This window comes from Neofelis nebulosa, chromosome 8, assembly GCF_028018385.1.
Source record: "Neofelis nebulosa isolate mNeoNeb1 chromosome 8, mNeoNeb1.pri, whole genome shotgun sequence".
Lineage (NCBI taxonomy): Eukaryota > Metazoa > Chordata > Mammalia > Carnivora > Felidae > Neofelis > Neofelis nebulosa.
Genome location: NC_080789.1, coordinates 81088750 through 81108290, shown reverse-complemented (window position 1 = coordinate 81108290; position 19541 = coordinate 81088750). Strand labels below are relative to the sequence as shown.

Sequence of the window (19541 nt, the reverse complement as noted above, 5' to 3'; positions counted from 1 at the left end):
CTTTTATTATGGCATTGTATTTCCTTTTCTTTTCTTTTTTTGAAATGATTTCAGACATATGGAAAAGTTACACATAGTCCAAATAATTTCTGTATGCTCTTCACCCAGATTTCCCTAATGTTAACATTTTACCGCATTAAAAAAAATAATAATTCTGTCTCTCTGTCTCTCTGTCTCTTTCTCTCTGTATGCATCTGTGTGTGTGTGTGTGTGTGTGTGTGTATGTGTGTGTGTGTGTGTATACATACACATATAGGCAAAAAAATATATTTATTATAACAATAGGAAAACAGTCTGAACAATAGAAATACAAAAATAAAGAACCTTCTGGATTTGGTCATGATGGCGTAATACAGATTGGATTACCATCTTCCTATATTTTTACTTTTTTAATTTTTAATTACATCCAAGTTAGTTAACATATAGTGCAATAATGATTTCAGGAGTAGATTCCAGTGATTTATCCCCTTGTATAACACCCAGTAGTCATCCCAAGTGCCTTCCTTAATTTCTCTTACCTATTTAGCCCAACCCCCCACCCACAACCCCTCCAGTAACCCTCAGTTTGTTCTCTATATTTAAGAGTCTCTTGAGGTGCCTGGGTAGCTCAGTCAGTTAAGCTTCTGACTTTGGCTCAGGTCATGATCTCACAGCTTGTGGGTTTGAGCCCTGTGTCAGGCTCTGTGCTGACAGCTCAGAGCCTGGTACCTGCTTTGGATTCTGTGTCTCCCTCTCTCTCTGCCCCTCCCCTGTCCATATTCTGTGTCTCTCTCAAAAATAAATAAACATTAGAAAAAAATTTTAAAAAAGTCTCTTATGTTTTGTCCCCCTTCCTGTTTTTATATCATTTTTGCTTCTCTTCCCATATGTTAATCTGTTTTGTATCTTAAATTCCATATATGGGTGAAGTCATATGATCTTTGTCTTTCTCTGACTGACTAATTTCGCTTAGCATAATACCCTCTAGTTCCATCCACATAGTTGCAAATGAAAGGATTTCATTCTCTTCGATTGTGGACTAATAGTCCATTGTATGTATATATACCACATCTTCTTTATCCATTCATCCATGGAAGGACATTTGGGTTCTTTCAATACTTTGGCTATTGTTGATAGTGCTGCTATAAACTTGGGGTGCATGTGCCCCTTCAAAACAGCACACCTTGGATTATCATCTTACTTCAAATGACTATAATACTGGACAAGATAATGAAGCAACTATTTTTAGGCATTCAACAAGAGACAGCACAGGGCTATGGTCCTTGAGAAATAGGAAGCATAGGAAGTTTTCCCAGACCTAAGCAATGGATACCAACTAGGGTAAAGGAAACAGAGGTTAGAATTCCAACTGATGCAGTCGGAATTTGCAGGCAGGGTACTGGAGAGGGAGTTGCATAAAAGTAACTTAAGAAATCTGCATAGGGTTTCCTTTAAATGTTAAAAATCTTAAATACATATGCACCTAATAACAGAGCTTCAAAATACATGAAGGAAAAAGTGATTGTGTAGGACAAAAAGACATATTTGCAATGGTAGTTGAAGTTTTTCTCTCTTACTATTTGTTACAAGTAGAGAGAAGAGGTATAAAAAACTTGAACACTTTCACCAATGTGATGTAGGTGACATTTGTAGACCACTACATTTGTAGACCACTGTACCCAGTAGTTTCAGAATATACATTCTTTTCATATGCACATGGGATTTTTACCATGTCTTTCTTTTGGGTATGTAGTGGAGAGCTTCATGATGGACATTTGGATTGTTATTGTGTACTTTTAACTTTTTTTGTGTTCAGTGGTTATGAAGTAGCAGTAGCATTCCATTGTTTTAAAATTTACATTTCCCTGGTGATCTTTGAGGTTGAGAGTCTTATTTATTCAACAAAAATACATTGAGCACCACCTCTATGCCATTTACTTCTAGGTGCTGGAGATAAATTGGTGACCAAACTGGTAACAATTCTTGTTCTTGTGGAGGTTCTGTTTACCGTGTATGTGGGAGGCAAACAATAATTATAATTCAGTAAATATGTGAAAAAGTGGTGAGTGGTGTGCAAGGAAGGAGGAATCAGGAATGCTGAGGGGAAGGTTTTATCATTTAACATTGGATAGTTTCAGTGGAAATGATACTCGAACCAAGACCTGGGAGAGGTAAGAAAGGCAAATAGTTGCCTGAGGAAAGAGTATTCTAGGTAGAAAGGATAGTCCATGCAGTCTTAAAGCGTTAAAAAAAAAAAAAGCTGGCTACTTGTATTAATATTATCCAAAATCAACTTAAAAATCATGTTAGGGCTTGGTCATATCATAATGGTAAAAAGTTAACTTTATAAAGAAAATATAGCATCAAATATACAGCAAAAAAATGGGCAGTTATGTAGAGAGAAAGTGGTACTATTATAGTGAAAAATTTTAACTGACCTGTGATTATTGATCGATAAAGGAAAAAAAAAAAGTCAGCAAGGATGCAGATCTGAATAATACACTTTGTGTACATACATAGAACTTAGTATATTTAAACTAAAACAGACATATAGTCACGGTTAAATCAGACATTAAAAAGATAATGAGAAATAAAAGGCATGTTAATCAAAAGGAAGAAGTAAAATTGTTTTTGTTCACAGATGATATGATATTATATGTGGAAAACCCTGAAATTACACACACACACACAAATTGTTGGAACTAATAAATGAATTCAGTGAAGTAGCTGGATACAGAGTCAATACACAAAAACCAGTTGCATTTCTATACAGTAACAATGAACAATCTGAAAAGGAAATTAAGAAAACAGTTCAATTTACAGTAGCACCAAAAAAGAATAAGATACTTAGGAGTTAACTAAGGATTGAAGGCTTATACAATTAAAACTATAAAACATTTCTGAAAGAAAGACGACATAAATAAATGGAAAGGCATCCCATGTTCATGGATTGGAAAATTTAAGATTCTTAACATGTCAATACTAATCCTAAATGATGTACAGATTTAATGCAATCTCTATCAAAATCCCAATGATATTTTTTGCACAAATAGATAAACCATCCTAAAATTTATATGGAATCTCAAGGGACGCTGAATAGCCAAAATAAACCTGAAAAATAGAACAAAGCTGGATGACTCACATTTTTTAATTTAAAAACTTACTATCAACTAAGCAATCAAAATAGCGTGGTACTGGATAAAGACAGGTATATAAATCTGTGGAATAGAATAGAAAGCCCAGAAATAAACCTTCCCATATATGGTGAAATGATTTTTGGTAGAGGTACCAAGATCATTTAATGGACAAAAGAGAGTGTTTTCAACAAGTAGTTCTGGGAAAAGTAGATATCCACATGCAACAGAATGAAGTTGGAATCTTTACTAATAGTATATACAAAAATTAATTCCTAATGGACCCTTGACCTAGTGTAAGACCTAAAACTAAAAAAGTTTAAAAAAAATAGAGGGCAAAACTTTGACATTGGATTTAACAATGGTGTCTTGGATATGACAGTAAGGTGTCTTGCATAAGCAAGAAAAAAAAACAAATTAGACTTGATGAAAATATTTAAAAGTTTGTGCATCAACAGGTATAAACTGTCACCAGTAAAAAGTTAACCTAAAAAATAGGAGGAAATATTTGCAAATAAAGGATTAATATCCAGGATATATAAAGGGCTCCTGAAACTCAACAACTGAAAACAAAGCACCAGATTAAAAAATGGGTGAAGGATTTGAATAGACATTTTTGCAAAGAAGGTATGCAAATGAACTTATGAAAAGATAGTCAAAATCATTAATTTGCATTAGGGAAATACAAAGCAAAACTGTAATGAGTGGCGCCTGGGTGGCTCAGTCAGTTAAGTGTCTGACTTCGGCTCAGGTCATGATCTCATAGTCCATAAGTTCGAGCCCCGCATCGGGCTCTGTGCTGACAGCTCAGAGCCTGGAGCCTGCTTCGGATTCTGTGTCTCCCTCTCTCTCTATCTGCTCATGCTCTGTCTCTGTCTCTCCCCTGCTCATGCTCTGTCTCTCTCTGTCTCAAAAATAAATAAAAACATTAAAAAAATTAAAAAAACCCTATCCAATATGATGGCTACTATTGAAAAAAAAAGAAGAAATAGTAAGTGTTGATGAGGATATAGAGAAATTGGAACCCTTGTGTGCTGTTACTGGGAATGCAAAATGGCACAGCTGTTGTGTAAAATGGTACAGTAGTTCCTCAAAAGTAAAACTAGAATTACCATGTGATCCAGCAACTCCACTCCAAGGGAAATACCCAAAAGAATTAAAAGCAGGTTCTTAAACAGGTATTAGTACACCAATGTTAATAGCAGTATTTTTCATGATAGCTAAAACATGGAAACAACCCAAATATCTATTGAGAGGTGAATGGATAAACAAAATGTGGTATACATTAAACTATTATTCAGCCTTAAAAAGGAGGGAATTTCTGTCATGTGCAACAATATCGAAGAACTTTTAAGGACATTGTGCTGTGTGAAATAACCAGTCACAGCAAGGCAAATACTATATTATTCCAATTATGTGAGATACTTAGAGGAGTCATAATCATAGAGACAGAAAGTAGAGGAATGGTTGTCAGGGGTTGGGGAGGAGGGGAATGTGGAGTTATTGTTTAACATGCAGAGTTTTAGTTTTGTGAGATGAAAAGTGTTTTGGAGATGGATGGTGGTGATTGCACAACAGTATGAATGTTCTTTATGCATTATATAAGCTATACAATGTACTGAACTGTACAATTAAAATGGTTAAGATAATAAATTTTATGTTTATTTTAGCACAGTAAAAAACAATATAATGACAATATTCTTAGCAACTATATGTCAACTGTTTTTTTTTAAAACTTAGTCACATTTCTAGAAAAATATTGAGGGAGAAATTAAAAGTCTGAATCATCCTATAATTATAAGAAATAGAATCTTCCCACAAAGAAAGCAACAGGCCCAGATGTTTGCTAAGCAAGTTTCTACCAAACTTTTAAGAAATAGATTATTCCAATCTGTTGCAATCATTTTAATTAATAGAAGAGGGGTATTGCACCAGCTAGTTCTGAAAGCCCTCCATAACCCTGATTTCTAAAACAGATGAAGACATTACAAGAAATGAAAATTACAGGGGCAACTGGGTGGCTTAGTCAGTTAAACATCTGACTCTTGATTTTGGTTCAGGTCATGATCTCACAGTTGTGAGATCTAGCCCCACATTGGCTCTGTGCTGAGTGTGGAGTCTGCTTGAGATTCTCTCATTCTCTGCCTCTCTCTCAAAATAAATAAACATTTTAAAAAATGAAAATTTTCTCATGACTGTAGATGCAGAAATCTCAAATAAGATATTAGCACATTGAAACCAACTTTGTAAGAGAAGGCAGACACTATTGCCATGTTGGGTTTATTTCAGGTATACAAGAATGGTTTACTATTATATGATCCATAAATGTAAATGATGATAGTAGATTAAAAAGAGAAAAATCATAACTTCAATAGATAACAAAAATTTGATAATCAATGTAAATTCATGGTAAGAATGCTTAGTAATTAGGAAAATAGGGAAATTCTTTAATCCGCTGGGATAATTAAAAAGTCATCAGCACATAGCTTTGAAAGTGGGGAAATATTAAAAACATTTCCTTTAAAAACAGGAATGATATAGGCATGGTTGCCACCCATTTATCACCCATTCTAGTTATTATTGCTACATAACAAGTCCTGTTAAACTTAATGACATAAAACAGCTATTATGCTCATGGGTTCTGAGAGTCAGACTAAGAAGGCTTGTTACTGATCCACCCTTGGTAATACATCAGTGGTATGACTTGAACACTAGACTTGATGACTAGGGGATGGGATCATCTGGAAGTATGTTCATATATCTGGTGATTTGGTATCAGTTGGTAGTTTGGGGACTCAGGCAGTCAGTTGGAAAATTTACATATGGCTTCTCTATGTGGTCCGTCCAGATGGTGTGCTTTGGCCTTTTTCACATCATGGCAGCTAGGTTCTAAGTGCAAGCAGTACTAGAGCAGAAATGCAGTGCATTTTTATGCACTATCTGGGGAAGTTATACAGTGTTAGTTCTGGTGTTGTGTATTGGTTGTGGAAGTTGTAATTATCTACATAGATTCAAGGGGAAGGACAGAGACTCTACACATCATTGGGAGAAGTATGAATGTTCTAGTCTTAGAAGAATATGTGAGTTGGGAGATGTTTTTGTCCCTATCTTTGGAAAAAATAATCACCACCTTGCCTCTTGTGTTGGAGGACATAACCAATGCTTTAAGATAAGAAAAAGTAATTAGAGGTGTTAAATTTGGAAAGGAAGAAATGAAAGTATTATTTGGAGTCAGTATGATCACTTACATGTAAAGTCAAAAGAATATAGGTAAATTATTGGATGTAAGAGTTTTGCAAAGATGAATATATATAGACAGACTAGTATACAGAAAGTAATTGCATTTTTTGTAACAGTGACAGTTAGCAAACATACTTTAAAAGGACGTTAAAATAGTATCATGTAATATCAATATCTAGTAATAAACAGCAAAGACATTTAAGACTTCTTTAGGGAAAATTGTAGTACTCTATTAGTAGACGTTAAAAAAGACTTAATCACTGTATATTTGAGTTGTAAGATATACCATGTTCATGGGCAGAATGGCTGAATATCAAAGACTTCATTTCTACTGAAATAATTCTACATCCAGAAACAAATCCACTTATTTATGGAGCTTTGGTATCTGATAATGATGGAATATCAGATTAGTGAGGAAAGAAGTTACTATTTAATAAATGAAATTGACAAAAAAAATGGACCTCTGCATCCACCATATATAAAAGTTAAATTGCAGATTGTTAAAGTACGTAAGTGTCAAAAATAAAATATTAACTTTGTAGAAACTATGGGTGTATATCTTTTAGACCTAAGGATAGTAAAGGATTTAAAAACAAAGGCTAAAAATTGCAAAGTTATAAAAGAATAGATTAATAGAGTTAACATACTAAGAATTTTTGTTCATCAAAAGCTACCTTCAAGGAAGTGAAAAAATAAGTTATAAAATGGAGGATATTTGCAATATACAAAGCTGACAATGATTAACATCAAGAATATTTTTTTAAAGTTGTATAAATCAAAAGTCACAGACAAAAAAACTATTTTACAAAAGAGTATATGGTAAATAATCATGAAGAGATTTCAACTTCATTAATAATTGGGGAAATCAAATTAGGTATACACAGTGAGATACCATTTAAAACCAAGTGTTGAAAAGGGGGAGGATTCACAGAACTTTTATACATTACTCCACAACTACAATTTCTGCAACCATTTGGAAAATAGTTTTTCATGATCCCGTGAAGTTAAATTTAGACAAACTTTACAACCCAGTGATTTTACTTGTAGGCATATACCCAAGAGAAATACTGTGTATATACAAAAGTAGATGTCTTGGAGAATGTTCATAGCAGTTCTGTTCTCAATAACAAAGTAGACACTCAAATGTCTACTGACTGGAAAGTGACCGAATAAACTGTGGTATATTATGGTAGTTAAAAAATGAATGGTAGCTGAAATAATACTAGTGACATAATATGTGAAAAAGTTGTCTGCCAAATTTATATGTCATGGGATACCCTTTAAAAATAGCCAAAATAAAAACAGTATACTTTTTGGTAGTAGTTACAGATGAGATAAAACTTTATTAATTTGAAAGCAGGGGAATGATGAAAAATAAATTGAGAATTGTGTCCTAAGGAAGGGTTACATGTAATTTATTGTTAGGATCTTTAGTTTATGCTTGGTGGTGGGTTTCCATAAGCTGATTTTATAAAAAAACAAAAGTAATAATAATAATAATAACAATAACAACAACAATACCAGATGCTTTAAGGCAGGGATATGACAGGGAGGCCATGTAGTTAGAACAGAGTAAGTTAGGGGGAGTTATAAATGAGGTCAGGGAAGCACTGGGGGCCTCTAATTAGACCTAATAGAAGAAAAAACACATTTTTAACAGGGGTTTAAAGCTATTTATGAATAAAGTATTTGAACACTAAGTTTATAATTTCACTCTTGTCTATCCAGAAGAGTTTTGTGGATATTGTATCAGAATAACCATGTTCCAGGTAGATGTGATTAGTAAATATATCTATCCAGATAAATGGGACTTCACTATAAACAGAAAAAAATGTAGGAGCATTTCAAATGAGAGCATTTGAAACCATAAAAGAAGTGAAACACTTTCTTATTGGAGAGAGCATTAAATTTGTGATCTTCTGCACCTGATAATGTCAACACTGTTTTTACTATGTTGTTGTATAATATTTTTCTCTATTTTTTCTTGTATAGTGTGTCCTTTTATGCCTTAATATTGTGATATAATTGTAGGCTTTTTATAGAACTTATTTTTACTTAAAAAATTTTTTTTCTTTTTAAATGTTTTTTATTTTTGAGAGAGAGAGAGGAGAGAGAAAGAGCAGGGGAGGGGCAGAGAGAGAGAGAGAGAGAGAGAGAGAGAGAGACAAAATCCGAAGCAGGGCGCAGGTTCTGAGCTGTCAGCACAGATCCCGATGTGGGGCTTGAACTCATGAGTCATGAGATCATGACCTGAGCTGAAGTCAGACGCTTAACTGACTGAGCCACCCAGGTGCCCCCTTATTTTTACTTTTAATGATTAATGCCAATGCAAGTCACAGCTTTGTCTTCGTTCTTACTTTGCTTATCAGTGAGGCTCCAAAGTTCATGCCTCAGAGAGATGGATTCTTCATTCTTAGTTTGAAAGCTTTGGAGTTGACATTGACATGATGATAGTCTTAGAGTTTAAAACTTCATTGTTTTATAAGGAGTTGTCCAGTGTGATAAATGGATTGGAGAGCAGGATGACTAGTAAGTTCTGATAATTTTCAAGAAATAGTGGTAGATATCTGAGTCACAGGGATGATCACTAGAGGAGAAAGGAAAGGAAGAGTGGAGAAACTAATATAGGATTGAATAACATACTTGACTACGGTGTAAAGCAAAGAATAAAAGGTGACACCTAGCTTCTGCATTTTGCATGGATTAAAGAATGATGGTAATATTATTGACTGAAAATGACATATTCAGAATAGAAAATATTTAGAAAGTTCTTTTTTTTGTTGTTGAAACTTAAATTTTTTGGTTTTTTTTGCTTTTGTTTTTGTTTTTGTTTTTTTATGGGGCACCTGGGTGTCTCAGTCGGTTGAGCGTACAACTTCAGGTCAAGTCATGATCTTGCAGATCATGAGTTTGAGCCCCGAGTCAGGCTCTGTGCTGACAACTCAGTCTGGAGCCTGTTCGGATTGTGTCTCCCTCTCTCTCTGCCAATCACCTACTCAACGTTCTCTGTATGTCTCTCCTTTCAAAAAATGAATAAACATTAAAAAAAATTTATCTTTTTTTTAATGTTTATTTTTGAGAGAGAGAGAGAGAGAGAGAGAGAGAGAGAGCCCATGGACGAGTGGGGTAGGGGCAGAGCGAGACTAGGACAGAGCATCCAAAGCAGGCTCTGTGATGACAGCAGAGAGCCCAATGTGGGGCACGAACTCGCTAACCGTGAGATCATGACCAGAGCTAAAGTTGGAGGCTTAACCGACTGAGCCACCCAGGTGCCCCATTCAGGAAGTTCTTTATGAAAAAGAAAGGAATTTGATTTTAGTCATAGAATAATATATTTAGAGGATCTTACAATGCAATATCTTAGAAGTCATGTAATCATTTTTTTCATTTTACATGTGAGGTCACTGAGGTCGAGAGAGGTGTGGTGATTTGGCCAGAGTCACATGGTTCAAATATAAATTCTTATATGACTGCAGGGTATGGATGTATTAGTGATGAGGATGGTGGCAGAAACTAGGTTATAAAGGGTCATTCATTTCGGCCTGACTAGTTTTTAGATTTTTTTTATCTCTGCAGCAAGGTCTTCTATGCTGTTTTCAAGCCCAGCTAGTATTCTTATGACTATTGTTGTAAATTCTTGTTCAGATATATTGCTTCTATCTGTTTTGAGCAAATCCCTGGCTGTGGTTTCTCCTTGATCTTTCTTTTGGGAAGAATTCTTCCATCTTGTCATTTTGTCTAGGTTTCTGTCTTTTGCGTGTTATGAAAGCTTGTTATGTTTCTTGCTCCTGAGAGTAATGTTATATTAAGAAGGGGTCATACATTGTCCAGGGCTTGGCACAAAGGTTCATTAATTTCTTACTGAGAATTTTGACTTCGTAAAGTAACAAGGAGCCACTGAAAGGTTTTAACTAGGTGAGTATTTAAAACGATCACTTGGGTAGCAGAGTGGAGAATGGAGTAGAAAGGAGAAAATTGGAAACAGAACTGTTTTGAAGGCTGATGGTATAAGCCAGATGAAATATAATGGGGCTCTAACTAGAGTAAAGGTTTGGATACTGAGTGGAGGAGATGGATTCTAGAGGTGTTTAGGACGTAGGATTTGGTTATTGATTGGATGTATGAGGTGAGAGAGAAAAGGAGGCAAAGGTGACTGCAGGATTTTGTCTTGGCCAGCTGTTTTGTAGATGGTAATACCAATCACTGGGTGAAGGTATTTTGGAGGGACAGTAAATTGACTTTGATGGGAGAGATCTTGAGTTCAGTTTTGGTTGTGTTGAATTTGAGGTGCCTGCCAAATTGGAAAAGTGACTATTCAATTGTCTGTTGTTTATGTGGGTCTGGAGCTCAGGAGGTGGACCTTAACTAGAGATTTCTTAGCTTATATTTTAAGTGAGTCCAGGGAGTGTTTCTGAAGTGAGATAAAAAGAAGGGGTAGGTTGGAGTATTTAGGAACACCATCATCTAACTGGAAGGTGGAAGAACCTACAAGGGAGATTGAGAAGAAGCAGCCAGAGAAATAGGAAGAAAGAGGGAAGAGAAGTATGGTTGTCTTGTAAACCACGGGGTGAGAGTGTTTTGAGAAGGAAAGACTGGTCAAATGTTGTTAGTGTTCAAATAAGACAAGGAATTGAAAGTGTCTTTTTGCATTTAGTGAAAAGGAGGTAATTGGTTGCAGGCATGGGCTGTAAGAATACAGCACTTACGAAGTTGAGCTGTGAAAAGGAGAGGTCTGTGGTTGGAGAAGAATGTGTAGTTGAGGATGGTTTTGCTTTTGTTTTTGTTTTGTTTCATTTTTAAAGATGTAGGAACTGGAGCATGTTTCAGTGTTTTGGGAAGAGCCAAATAAGAGGAGGAAGTTCAGTATTTAAGAGAAAGAACGATTGAGAGAGCCAAGTCTCTGAAAACACAGATGGAGGAATTAGCTTTAAGAACATAGAGGGATTCCTCCTTCAGTGTGAGCAGAAGAAAGTGGGATAGCTTGGTACAGATGCTGGTAACTATAGTTTTGGTAGAAAGAAGTTAAGGCACTTCTCTCAAAATGGCTTCTGTTTTAGCAGGAGGATTGGTCATGTGTTTTGAATACAGAAAGGAATGAAAAGGTTGGAGGTTTGAGGAGTATTGAGAATCTTTGACATAGTTTCTGGAGAATTAGAAGTGGCTTAAAGAGAGAAAAAAATGGGTATGGATAGGCAGCACTGTGAATCCAGTGAATTACAGTGAATTGTCTTAAGTTCTCAGCAGAAGTTAGGTAATTGGATATTGGTGGTGGTTCTTGGGGAGAGCCATTATCAGTTGCCTTGTACCACTCCAGATTTGAGTCAGTTGAGAAGTAGAACCAAGTCATAGGAATCAGAAAAGTGCTTTTATTATTAAAGGTTTAATGTAAATGTGGTTTGGACAGAGGTGGAAATGAGGTCTCTCACAAGTTCTCTTCTGAATTCCTATTACTCATCTAGTCACAAGCTAAAAAACATGTCTTCATGCTAAGGAAATGAAGTTTTTCTCTGATGAGCTTCACTCATGGGAGCTGCACTGGAGGAATAATATGTTAACGGGCACACAGTTCCCAGTGAGGAACTCGAAGAGCTTGTACTGTGTATGCACAGTACTGTGTATGGGAATTCTATACATTAATCTCACCCAGTAGGACACCTATGGATGTCCTCCTGTCACTTATTTTGATTATTTTTCTCTTGGAGAGAAGTAAAGATGAGAAAGAGACTGTAGTATTTCTTAAATCTTGTTTCCTTCTATCTAGAGGACTGTGTCCTCTTTTAAAATGTGAGAAGAGGTGATATCTACCCACTAATATTCATTGAGGGCCGAGATTTTGCCAGATAGGGGTATAATTCATACAGTGAGAATTTTGAGTTGACAGTAAAATAGCCATACAAAAGTATTTATTATTTGGTTGGAAATATATGACTGAACCCAGTGAGGTGGTTAATTTTGGAAAATTTGAGTGGAGCATTAAGATCATGAGAGTGAATGCACTCTTTCAAGGAGAAGATAATGAGACAGGATCATAGATCCATCAGCTGAAGGAAAGATTGCTCTGAAGGAGTTAGAGGAGGTAGAAGAGTTAACAAAAGAGGTTGGAAAATAGAAGAATTAGCCAAAGAGTTGGAAAATAGGTAAGCATTTGGAGAGTCTAAGTGTTTTGCAATTTTTGTTTCTTGTTACCTGCTGGGATATGTAAATTTTCTTGAATGAAGGCTGGCAAAGACAAAAATTTAAGTACAGATGAAAATTATATAAAGGAAAATATTTAGTTACTAGAACTATTAATTGTTTTGGGGATGTTTTCCTATCTGATCATTTATGAATAGAATGTTTTTCAGGTAGTGAATATCTCAGTTGTTTTTTTAACTTGTGACGATATTTTGCCATTGCCAGCGGTATTTATAGTATAGCAATTATTTTGTAATTCTGCTTCATCCGGGAAGTGTCAAAGTTATTATTAATCCTAATAATAATTGGACACTTAAGAGAGAGGAGTGTAGCAGCATAATTTCTTTTAAGATGTAGGCCTTCAAACTCATGCCTTAATATGCATAGAGCTGTTTTAGTGCTAGCAACTTGATCCTCTACCACTCAAGTTCCAACATGTTTTTCTTGGAGAAGTAAAAGGGGAAGGGAAGTCATGTGGGAACTATTAGCAACTCATTTGTTTTCATTTAGTGGTTTTTTCCAAAAGCACTGATTCAAAAATATTTTCTGAGACCCTACTATGTGCTAGGAACTGCTCAGTTGAAGGTACCAGAGAGTTAAAAGTAGATAAAATTGTCCCGACACTACCTCAGAAGAGCTTACAGAAAATTAGGTGAATAAATAATATCCTTGAACAGATAAGCCTGAAATTCTGATCTTAGATGGTTAGACTCTTTAAGGTAGTTCAGTCTTAGTAGCTATTAATTTTTAACCTTATCTAAGAGGTAGGTGTGTGTGTGTGTGTGTGTGTGTGTGTGTGTGTGTGTTTCCTTTGTTCTGCTTTCTCCTTAACAATTTATATTTGCCCAGGATAGTAAAAAAAAAAAAAAAAATCACTTGTCTATTGCTTCTAGGAAATATGGCATGAAAAAGGATCGAATGGAAAAATACTGTGACTGTGAGGATGTTGGTTAGCCAGTAGTTTTTCAGATGGGCTAGGGATTGAAGTGCTAAGTGGACAGTGTCAACTAGTAGGACACTTTGGGATGATTGAATCATTTGGATGATCTCCGGAGATTGTACTTTTTGAGTCACTCACCTAAGGTTTTTGTTTTTTTTTCTTAGACTTTTTTTCCAGCTCTGGTGTTTGAGGTATGCTTTTCCATTCTGTATAAACACTTACAATAAATGTTAATGAATAAATGTTATAAAGGAGACTAACATGAAAAATTTTAATTTTTTCACTGGTTAAATACTAATTTAAAGCATTTATGCCTTTGTTTATAGTTTTGTTAAAAGTAACTTTCCCTGAATTTTATTTTTCCAAATATTTTGATAGAAATAATAGATGGTTGGTCATTGTGCCATGATGTCTTCTAATACTGTTGTTAAAGAAATCAGTTATATGTGCCCACAGTTTAAAGTTGTAAGCAAGATGTTTAGTACATATGGTTGATAATTTTATTGTTTACCAGTATATCCCTCAACATGTTTATTATTGCTACTTCTTCATTTTTCAGTTTCATACCCAGCAACTTTCCAATATGGAAGATGAAGCTTTAGCTGTCTTTCATCACCCTCTCTACACTTCATACCACATGCTTCTTCTTTCTCTTAGCTTTCCGATATGGTTTTAGTATAATTTTGGTGCCGTTAGTTATTCATTGTTTATTATTGCCATGTAAATAGCATTCATGGCTAAAAAATATAGTACTGTTATAATGTTTACTTTTCCTGTCCAACATATTATTTTTTCTTTTTTTAATTTGGTTAATGTTTTTTTTTTTTAAATTTTTTTTTTAACGTTTATTTATTTTTGAGACGGAGAGAGACAGAGCATGAACGGGGGAGGGTCAGAGAGAGAGGGAGACACAGAATCTGAAACAGGCTCCAGGCTCTGAGCTGTCAGCACAGAGCCCGACGCGGGGCTCGAACCCACCGACCGCGAGATTGTGACCTGAGCCGGAGTCGGAGGCTTAACCGACCAAGCCACCCAGCCGCCCCTGGTTAATGTTTTAATCACTAATTCAACTCTTAATTCTCCCACAGTTGTTTAAAATTACTCTCATGATATGGTAAAACACATGAGAGAGTCTATTAATTAGATTTGCTTGAGTCCTCCCAGGAGCTTTCTGATCTGCTTTAATTTAGGTGAGTTGCTCTCTGTTCTTGTGGTATAGATAGCTTGGGAACTCACTTTACCACTATTCTGGGAGAATTTCCTTTGGTTTTCACTTTGGTTATATCACCTATTTTCTTTTCTAACCCCATTTCTTCCTTGTGTCTTATTCCCTTGGTTTACTCTATAGAATGGGAAATAAAAATTTTGACACTTTGAAGTATGAATATGACTTTAGTCTTCCCACACATTAGTTATTTGTTGGTTTGACTGATTTTAGAATTCTATCTGCTAATCATTTTCTCTCATAATTTTAAAAGCATTGTTCCCTTGCCTTTCACCTTCCAGCGATGCTGTTGTGAAGACTGTAATGTGATTGTATTCTTTATTCTTTGTATGAAACCTATTTTATCTCTCTGGGAGCCTGTAGGATCTTTTCCTTGTCTCTACTGTGCCTTAGGGTGGGTTTGTTCTTCTATTTTCTTGGATACTTGAGGAACTATTAAATCTGGATATCGTATCCTTTAGTTTTAGAAAATTCTCTTTTTCTTTTTCTTTCTTTATTTCTTTTCTTTCTTTTTTTTTTTTTTGAGAGATAGAGAGAGAGAGAGCATGAACAGGGGAGAAGGGCAGAGGGAGAGAGAATCTTAAGCAGGCTCCATGCTCAGCACAGAGCCTGATGTGGGGCTCGATTCCATGACCCTGGGATTATGACCTGAGCTGAAATTAAGAGTTAGACACTAACGGACTGAGCCACCCAGGTGCCTCTAGAAAATTTTCTTGAATTATTTTGTTGATGATTTCTTTCCTTTTGTTTTTTCTACTTTGTCTTTCTAGAATTCCTGATAATTAGATATTGCATATTCTGGACTGGATCTTTTAATTTTCTTATGTTTTTACTCTGACTTTTCATTTCTTTTTCTTTTATACTCCTCTTTTAATAGGAATTTCCTCAGCTTTAGTTTCCGCCCTGCAATTTTCATTTCTGTAATCATTTTTATTTTCAAGACCTTAGTCTGGGTGCACATCCCTCTCTCATTTCTTCCCCCTCTTCCCCCAAATGAAGGCTTCCTGTTCTTATTCCATGGATGCACTATCTTCTGTTGTTAATTCTCTGAAAGTACTAGTTATGGTTTTATTTTTTGAAAATTTTCTTGTGTAGTCTGTTTCTTTCTCTTTGGTTTGGTCTCTTATTTTTTATATTAGATACTTTCTTCATATCTTTTATTGTCCTTGGCCATCTGCTCATATGTAAGAGTGAAACACTACTAATAAAGTAACAAACACTTATATAATACTTAGAATGTGTCAGAGACTGTTGTAAGTGCTTCATCTATTTTATTTATTTAATCCTTATAATGACTTTAAGAGCTAGTTACCATTATTATTATTAGTAGTAGTAGTACTAGTAGTATCTCTGACAGATGAGGAAACTGAGGTACACAGTGTTTAAATAACTTGCCCAGTGTAACACATGTAAGTAGCAGAACTAGAATTTGAATCGAGGCAACCTGACTTGATAATCTTTTCTTTTAGCCTTTATACTATTCATTATTTTACTGAAATCAGGAGCAAATTGGAAATTTTCTGCATATGGATAGGATTTGTCAAAGTAGTGATAGCTGAGTGAACTTTTTTTTTTTGGTGGTGCCTCTGATGACGTCCTTTTCATGAGTTGATTAGATTCACCAGAGAAGAATCTTCTACTCTGATGACTAGAGATTGAAACCTAGCTGCTGGCAGTTTGGTTGCCAAGTGATGAAAGAGGACTGGGAGAATGGGTCTCAGTATTGAATACAACTTTGACTTAGTCCAGCTGTCTCGGTGTCCTCTAATCCAGAGACCCTTGGCTTTACCCTGTCCAGGGAATAAACCCAGTCTTCGCTGTGATGAAGAACTATAAGTTTTCCTGTTGTGCAGATTGTAGAAGGGGATCTTGGGATATATCTGCCACTTTTATTTTGAGTCTTACCTTTACACAACTTTAATTGACATGCATTCCTAAGCCTTTTGTGGATTCTTTGATGTAAATGTGATTGATCCTTATTTTCCGCACTAGTAGTTTTAGATTCATCTTTCTTGTATTTGCTTTCAGAATTTTTGCAGTATTCTCATTTCACATTCTCTTTGACCCTGTGTTTATGCAGAAGCAAACAATCAAAACAAATCTTTGCTATCTTTTAGGAAAAGGCTAATAAAATGCACGTTCTTAATGTGCCATTTAAAATTCTTTGTTAGGTCTGTTGAAATAGATTTCTCAAATATCTCCCCCCTGAAGCATTTATGATGCTCCTACAAGATATATCACATCTGTAAATCTTTCCTTCCACCTTAGACACTTTTTCTTCTTTCTTAAGGCTCTTTTATAGCTCATGTTATTAAAATTTGCATGTTTTTTTTACACTTTTTCCCCCACCCCACTCTTCCTAGACTGTAACACCTTGAGGATCTTGACTGCTCAGTTCTACAGAGTCACGTAATAAAAATTTGTTACATTAAGTGTTGTATATATGTTTTCCTTGTAAAATATCAGCAATATATTAAATACTGAGAATAATAAAGGAGGGAATTTATATACTAGCACAACAGAAGAGATCAAATTCAGATAGAAAGAAGTCTGAGAATTGTTAAACTAGATACTGTGATATCTTTCAATGTAGATACCTAATCATAACAAAGTATGCATCTTATCTCCTGCCATGACACCAAAAGATGAACTAATGATCTGCCAATTTTTTGGTCAGGCTCATGACTCTATAACTTATGTGACAGGTATATTTGGTGTTGCTGTATTATAGTTGTAATTTAATGGGATATAATGTTAAATGCTAGAAATATTTTAAAAAAGGATAAATGCGTTTTAGATAAAATACTGTTTTAAATGTGATAGAGTAGCTAAATCTGTAAAGAAGACCACACTTGTAATATTTCTTTTTAAAAACTAATTTTTGTGTTTTGTATTTAGTAAAATTGATTTTTACAAATCAGTGCTGTTAATATTACTTCCTCCTGCTCTTTGTAAGGCTTAGAAAGAAACAGCAACTATTGCAGGATTTGAAAGTAAATTATTTGGAGAAATGTTAATGCTTTAAAATAATAATTCTCTAATTATTGTATTTTAAGAAACTCAAGGCACATTTATTCTTTTTTTTTTTTTAAGTTTATCTATTTTGAGAGAGAGAAAGAGAGCCAGAGAGGGGCAGAGAGAGAGAGGAAGAGAGAGAGTCCCAAGTAGGTTCTGCACTGTCAGCGCGGTACCCAAAGCAGGGCTCCATGTCTGTCTCACAAATCATGAGATTAGGACCTGAGCCAAAGTTAAGAATCGTGGATGCTTAATGGACTGAGCCACCCAGATGCCCCAAAACACATGTATCTTTTAAAATGTGTTAATATTTCATTTCCTTGAAAATAAAGTAGAAGACTACCATCTGCATTTTAATATGTAGAGGTTGTTGGGGTATGGAAAACATCAATGGTTGTTCATACATTCTTTTGTAGAGTTAAATCAGTACTTAAAAAACTGATGGTGTTTGGTTCATTACCACATGCAAACAAGCTGAAATGATTGCTAAATATGGCTATTTGTTTTTGTTTGCAAGTTTTCTGGTATCTTACAAATAATTTATTGGGATGTGATTTACAAAACACATAGAAGCATTACTCTAGAAATTCTATTTTTTTGAGACCATATTATTTGGATATAGTGTGGTAGATGCTAAAAATATTTTTTAATTGTCTACTGAGATTCGTGGGATACATGTGGAAAACACAAAGTTAGTGTTTATAGTTAGACTTGGTTAATTCTCAGTATCCATATCACTCTTATTTCATAATTTCTTCATAAAAAATGTAATCACATACAGATTTCTATTTGCTTGAGACACAGAATTAATGTGAATTCCATTTTAAACTAACCACCATCAAAAGTTTCTGAAAGTCTGGTTTGTATTTTTTAAGTGTTGTATGTGGATGACTTGGTTAGCTCTGATTTTTTTGAGAAATACATCTTTAAAAAATTTTCATCAAACTACTAAATTGTAGGTAATGGTGACAACAGTGGTATCTCATTTTGATTAATTTAATGTCTTTCCTTTTTATAATGTACTTCTGTCTACATATATTCCTTTTAGTGTCATTACCTACTGTGTTTCTGTGAATATAAGTTTTCTTTGTCTATTAAAACAATCCTTGAGATTGTGTTTTACTGTGTATTTTTCTCTGACTAGTTTTTGAATTTATTTTTGAAGGCATTAATATTAATTTCATTGACAAGGCAAGACATGACTATAGATGACTACTGCTTCATCACTTAAAGCAAAGTGCCTTAGAAAATCCCTTTAGATGGGGCGCCTGGGTGGCTCAGTCGGTTAAGCGTCCGACTTCGGCTCAGGTCATGATCTCGCGGTTCGTGAGTTCAAGCCCCACGTCGGGCTCTGTGCTGACAGCTCGGAGCCTGGAACCTGTTTTGGATTCTGTGTCTCCCTCTCTCTCTCTGACCCTCCCCCATTCATGCTCTGTTTCTCTCTGTCTCAAAAATAAATAAAAAAAAACGTTAAAAAAAAAATTAGAAAATCCCTTTAGAATTATCACTTAGCATGGTTTAATTTGTTTTGCTGGTTTTTTTAGAAGTTGGAGAAGGTTGTTTTCCTATAATCAGATTCATCTTGTATTAGTGAGTCAAGGAAACTATAATTAATAATTTGGATAGTTCACTTTTGAAAGATAAGAAAGGAAACCAGTTATTGACTAGAGTAGTACTTGGGCCACTGAATCACAATTTATTATAAACTTATTTTTCATTTAAATGTATACCATCTATTGCTTGTTTCACTTTTCAGGGCTTTTTGGTTTTTTAGTGGTTTGTTAGATAAAAGCTTTTTCTTTTTATTCTTCTAAAAGCCCAGGTACTCATGTTT

The 19541-nt window shown here is 34.9% G+C and overlaps 1 protein-coding gene across 17 annotated transcripts in view; it reads left to right on the top strand.

Annotated features, from left to right (window-relative positions):
* CCDC91 (coiled-coil domain containing 91) overlaps positions 1-19541 on the top strand; it is a 353160-nt gene that overhangs the window by 60618 nt on the left and 273001 nt on the right. For 5 of the 17 annotated variants that reach the window (XM_058743233.1, XM_058743225.1, XM_058743232.1 and 2 more), the window contains exon 2: positions 13632-13658. The exons of 9 other annotated variants lie outside the window; for them this stretch is intronic. The gene's annotated coding sequence lies outside the window, so the exon portion shown is untranslated. Of the gene's footprint in view, positions 1-13631; positions 13659-14555; positions 14658-17055; positions 17102-19541 lie in introns of those variants that run through there. 3 more of the 17 variants (XM_058743229.1, XM_058743223.1, XM_058743228.1) reach the window with 2 other exon arrangements.